General features: G+C 36.9%; 1 pseudogene; it reads left to right on the top strand.

The window, feature by feature from the left end:
• The first annotated feature begins 730 nt into the window (after positions 1–730).
• The window catches only part of LOC134368013 (acidic leucine-rich nuclear phosphoprotein 32 family member B-like), a 36,786-nt pseudogene continuing 31,516 nt past the window's right edge, over positions 731–6,000 (top strand).

Raw genomic sequence — 6,000 nt, 5'->3', positions numbered from 1 at the left:
ATGTACAAATATTAACGGATGGAGATACATACACTTCTATATATCTCTAGACGTAATAGACACAGTGTTTTAAGGAGTGTGCCTGGAGATGGAGTAAAAGTACAAATGTAAAGGGAAATAAATACACAGAAAAAAGTAAAATTGAAAAAGCAAGAAGAAAAGGTATGTTTATTATCATTACAGTTCTCAAAAGAATGATTTTTTTTTAATGTTTGTATTATAGAAACTCAAACACATGGACAAAAGGTAATAAAAAATATAACAAGCCAGCATATAACCATCACAAATTTCAGCAATTTCCATGAAAACTATTTTAAAATCCTACACACATCACATATATATAATCTTTTCTCTCTCTGTAATCAACTTCCTGTGCTTCTAGGGTTTTAGATCTGCATATTCAACTACGTGAACAGGAAGGAAGAGGTCTCCGCGCACTACACTGTGAGACGCCTTCCCAGCACCCCCACCTCCACGATTCCACTGGCTCCGCCCACCAGGAGGCGGCACCGTGGTCGCTGCTGTGGGCTCCCGACTGCCTCCAGCACTCAAAGGAGCAGAAGCCTGCGGCCACAAACGCCACGTTAGCTGTACACAAACTGAGACTTCACAGCTGCTGTGGAGGATGCGCATGGGTGACAGCTAGGTGAGGAGTGAGAGAAGGGGGCAGATGAAAAGCAGGAGGGATCTTGGTTACAGCAATTCACCTAGACACTGGCTTGTAGCGTGAATGGCGACTTTGGTCAGTGATGCAGGGCAAAGGGGCAGTAAACCAAGTTATGGCCATCGATGGGGTCAGTAATGGTGAACCTGTGGGGTGCGGGATCAGGAGGTCTGTGGGGTCTGTCAGGTCACTCTTTGATATAGTTTTATTATTTTCTGGCTTCTTTTGCCATATTATAATACAAAGTACTCCCTGCTGAGATATCACTGTCTTTTCCTTTATAGAAAATAGTGTGGCCAGGTCCCTGTCCCCAAGTTTATAGAAATATCATTCTGAATTTCTTCTTCTTTCTTTTTTTTTTTTTTTTGGTGGCTGGCCAGTACAAAGATCGAACCCTGGACCTTGGTGTTCTCAACACTATGCTCTAAACCGGCCCACCCATGTCTCTAATTTTTTAACTAGCATTGACTAGTTCCTCTAGGACATGTCAGGTTCTGACAGGGACCAATCTCATCTTTTTCTTCACTTTAGTAGATCAGTCTCTGTGGGCCTGTCACCTCTCCCCCAGGGTGACAGAGATGCAAAAAGGATTACTCAAAGCCCATTTCTTCTGAGCAGTGAGAAGCCCCAAAGGGGTTAATTTCCAGGAACCCTCAAGAGAGAGGCTTTCCTCCTCAGAAAATTAACACTGAACTGGGGTCTTCTCTCAGTATTTATTCTCCAGGCCAGAAAGTTACAGAAAAGGAACATAGGTGGTTACAAAAAGAACAGTAAGATAATCGTCATGGCAGCAGTCATTAGGTTTAGTTGCACCAAGGACATCTGTCCTTGAGCCAGCAATTTTGCTGTGGTACAATTCTTTATCTACAACAGAGACTTTTTAGCCTGGGGAAAGTTTCCTGTCTTTTGCAAGCTTAACATTTCTATGTGTAATTTTTAAAAGTTAGGCTATACCTGAAACTACAGGGTTTTGGAAGCTAGGCCCTGTGAAATACATTTGCTTTATTAATGTTAGTACACTCCACATGGGCCCACCATTAATATGATGCTGGCAATTGGTTTGAGATAAACATACTTTATTGCATTAAAAAAATATACAACTATTCCTAGTGGATTAAAAGTTTTTATTCTGAATGATCATTTATTTTTATCACATATGTTTTTGACATCTGGGGAGGTGATCTGATTTTTCTCCTAACATCGATTAATATAATGAATTATAGCAATAGATTTCTTTCCGTCTGACTCTCCTGGCATTCCCAGAAAGAAAAAAAAAAGAAAACCAAAATCTTGTTTATGCTGTATTCTTTTGTTACGTTGTGTGTTTCCTGTATGATTTGTGTATTGATATACATAAATGATATTTGTCTGTAGTTACCCTCCCACTTTTTTTTCCCTACTTGTGATAAATTTGGTATGTGTTATAAATTCAAAAAGAATTGAAAAAATTCCTTATTTCCCCTAAGTTTTGGAATAGTTGAAGGGGCACTGGTAGAATTCCTCTGTGATTCCCTTTGGGCCTGTGGCACTTTTGGAGGGTAATTTTGAATTTTTATTGTATTTATAATAAACGGTGTATTTGATTTTCTCTGTATCCCAGAGTAGATTTTGCTACTTTTTGCTATTTTATCCCAGAGTAGTTGATTGTTTAATATCCTTCGTAATTCTATTTACTTCTCTTATACTTTGTTTTCCCCTGGTGGCTGGCAGGTACGGTAATCTGAACCCGTGACCTCGGTGTTATCGCACCACACTCTAACCAACTGAGCCAACCGGCCAGCCCTCTTGTATTTCTCACTCTGTATTTGATAAAATCAGTTCACTAATGGCTTATCTCTATTATCCACAGAAAATTATTAGGAATTATATATTTGGTCTATAACTTTCATCTCTGCTTTTACCTATTTATTTCTTCTGCTTTCTTTTTTTCTCTTTACCTTCTTGAATTGGATAGTCAATTCGTTTATTGTCATTTTTTTCTTGTTAAGGTGTGTTTTTAAGGCAATGATTTTTTCTCTCCACGTGGATCTGGCTGTTATCTTACAGATTCTGCTAGGTAGCTTATTTTTTTAATTTAAAAAAATGCCTTAAGATAACCTTGCTTGATGTTTTAGAAATATTTTCTTTTGAAACAAACTTACAGAAAAGTTACAAGTACAGTATACAGAACTTTTCTGTCTGAACCATTTAAATTTAAGTTGCTAACCTAATACTTGATCACCCCTTGATGCTTTAATGTGCTTTTCCTGCAAATGAGTACATTCTCCTATATAACCAAAACACAGCCATCATAATCAAGAAATGACTTAAGATGTCGCTGCTTCAGCCCCCATTCAAATTTTACCACTTGAAATAATGTCCTTTCTAGCAAAAGGACCCAGTTCAGAATCACATGTTGCATTTAGTTGTACTGTCTGTTTAGTCTCCTTTAGTCTGAAATAATTTCCACAGCCTTTCCTTGACTTTTATGACCTGATGGTTTAGAAGACTACAGGCCAGTAATTTTGTAGAATGTCCCTCAATTTGGGTTTGTCAGATGTTTCCTCATGGTTAGGTTCAGGTTCTGCATTTGGGGTAGGAAGACCACAGAGACGATGCTGTGTTCTCATTTCAGCCTATCAGATGGCATATGATTTTAATACTGATCGTCTCACTTTGATCCCTTCATTAAGATAGTGTCTGCCAGGTTTCTCTACTTTAAAGTTATTATTTTTCCCTTTGTAACTAATGAGTATATAATGGGGAGGTACTCTGATACTATGTAAATATCACATTCCTCAGCAAACTTTCAGTTTATGTATTCATTCATTCATATCAGTATGGACTCATGGTTTCTTATTTTATTCGATAGGTTATAATCCATTACTTTAATTATTATTTTTAATTTTTTTAACTTTTTGTTTTAAAATAATTAAAGATTCATATGCAGTGGCAGCAAAAATTGTATGGGGAGGTCCTATGTACTCTTCACTAGATTCCCTAATACACTTCACTAGATTTACCTCATTACAGATGTTATTTGTAATATCTGGCATAACTGTAGTAAAATATCAAAACCAGGAAATTGACATTGATGCAATCCACAGTTTATGCAGATTTCACAAGTTTTACATGAACCCATTTGTGTGCATTTAGTTCCATTCAATTATATCACATGGAACTACCATCACATTCAAGATACAGAACAGTTCCATCCTCACAAAGCTCCTTTGTGCTGCCCTTTTATAGTCAGAACAGACACTTACCTTCCTCACCACCCTAAACCCTGGCAACATCTAAACTCTATTTTATTTCAACATTATTGTATAAATGGTAAGATGGGCTTTTTTCTTCCAGAATAATTCCATTGAAATCTATCCAAATTATTGCATGAATCAGTAGTTTGTTCCTTTTTGTTACTAAGCAGTATTCCATAGTACAGATGGACCACCGCTTGTTTAAGCATTCATTCCTAAGGTTGAAAAACATTTGGGTTGTTACCAGTTTGGGGCTGTTACGAATCAAGCTGCTATGAACATTTATGTATACGTTTTTGTGTGAACATAGATTTTCATTTCTCTGGGATAAATATCCAAGAATGCAATTCCTGCATTCTATGTTTAGTTTTATAAGAAACTGCCAAACTCGTTTCCAGAAGGGCTGTACCATTTTACATTCCCCTCAGCAGCATATTCTGTGCAGAATACCAGCATTTGGTGTTATCACTATTTTTTTATTTTAGCTTCCTCATAGATTTGTATTGGTATCTCATTATGATTTCAATTTGCATTTCCCTAATGACTAATGATGTAGAACATCTTTTCATGTGGATGTTTTTCATCTGTATATCCTCTTCAGTGAAATGTCTGTTCATCTCTTGTGCAGATTTTCTAATTGGATTGTTTATATACAGTTGAGTTTTGAGAGTTATTTATATATTCTAAATACAATTCATTTGTTAAATACATAGTTTGCAGATGTTTTTCATCCTCTTAATGGGGTCCTTAGCAGAGCAAAAGTTTTTAATTTTGATGAGGGACAATTAATCATTTTTTTTCTTTTATGTATCATGCTTTTGGTGTCAAGTCTATGAACTCTGCCTAGCCTTTGATCTCAAATGTTTTCTCCTACATTTTTTTCTAAAAGTTTATAGACTGACGTTTTGCCTTTAAGTGTGTGATTCACTTTGAGTGAGTTTTTGTATAAAAGTGTGAGATTTACAGCAAGGGTTTTTTTTGGTTTTTGTTTGGAGATTGATTTCTTCTTTTCCCCATGAATGTATAATTGCTCCACGCCACTTGTCGAATCACGATCTTTCTGCCACTGAATTGCTTTTACACCTTTGTCCAAATCGGTTGGGCATATTTGTGTGAATCTATTCCTGGGTTCTCTACTCTGTTCCGTTGATCTGTATGTTTATCTCTCTACCAATACCACTCCATCCTAATTACTGTAGCTGTATAGTAAGCCTTAAAATCAAGTAGAGCGAGTCATCTCCCTTTATTCTTCTTTTCCAATTATTTTAGTCATTCTAGTTCCTTTGCCTTTTCATATTAATTTTCGAATAAGCTTGCCTGTGCCTACAAAAAACCTTGCTGGGATTTTGATAGGAATTGCATTAAACCTAAAGATCAGTTTGGGAGGATTGACGTCTTTTCTGTATTGAGTCTCCTAAGCCATGGACACGGTATATGTCTCCATTTATTTAGATCTTCTTTTATTTCTTTTATCAGCATTTTGTAATTTTCATCATAAAGATCCTGTACATATTTTGTTAGGTGTATACCTAAATACTTTATTTTCTTTTAAATGATTGAAAATGGCGATGAAGACACATCAACCCTCAGGAATTAGCACATCAGAGAACCCCCCTTGCTGGATTTGACAGGAATTGGTATCAGAAACCAGCAGCATGGAGTGAACCCATGTGGAACAGACCATGGTGCCACAGAAAAGGCACTTTTCTTAAAATGTACTTTAAAGAATATATTTAAATTAGTGTAATTTAATTGATGTTAAATATGGATCTTAATACTCGTTTTTTTTGGTGGCTGGCCAGTACGGGGATATGATAAGGCTGTGGTCTAACCAACTGAGCTAATTAGCCAGCTCCCCTTAATACCTTTTTAAAATGTGCAATTGGAACTGTGCCTTGAAATGTGAAACTAAACATTCTGAAGGCAAGCTTTGCTTTAGCAGAGGCTGGAGGACGGCCCCAGAGTATGGACTCTGGCCCCACACCCAGGGGTGACCTTGGGCGGCAGGCAGCTTTCAAGCCCCAGTTTCCTTGCTTATAAATGATTGCAAATGGTATTATGTTTTAATTTCAGTTTCCACATGCTCATTTTCGGTATCTA

This window comes from Cynocephalus volans, chromosome X (genome assembly GCF_027409185.1).
Source record: "Cynocephalus volans isolate mCynVol1 chromosome X, mCynVol1.pri, whole genome shotgun sequence".
In the NCBI taxonomy this organism is placed as follows: domain Eukaryota; kingdom Metazoa; phylum Chordata; class Mammalia; order Dermoptera; family Cynocephalidae; genus Cynocephalus; species Cynocephalus volans.
Note: the sequence above shows the minus strand (reverse complement) of the source record. Positions and strands in the feature narration are given on the sequence as shown.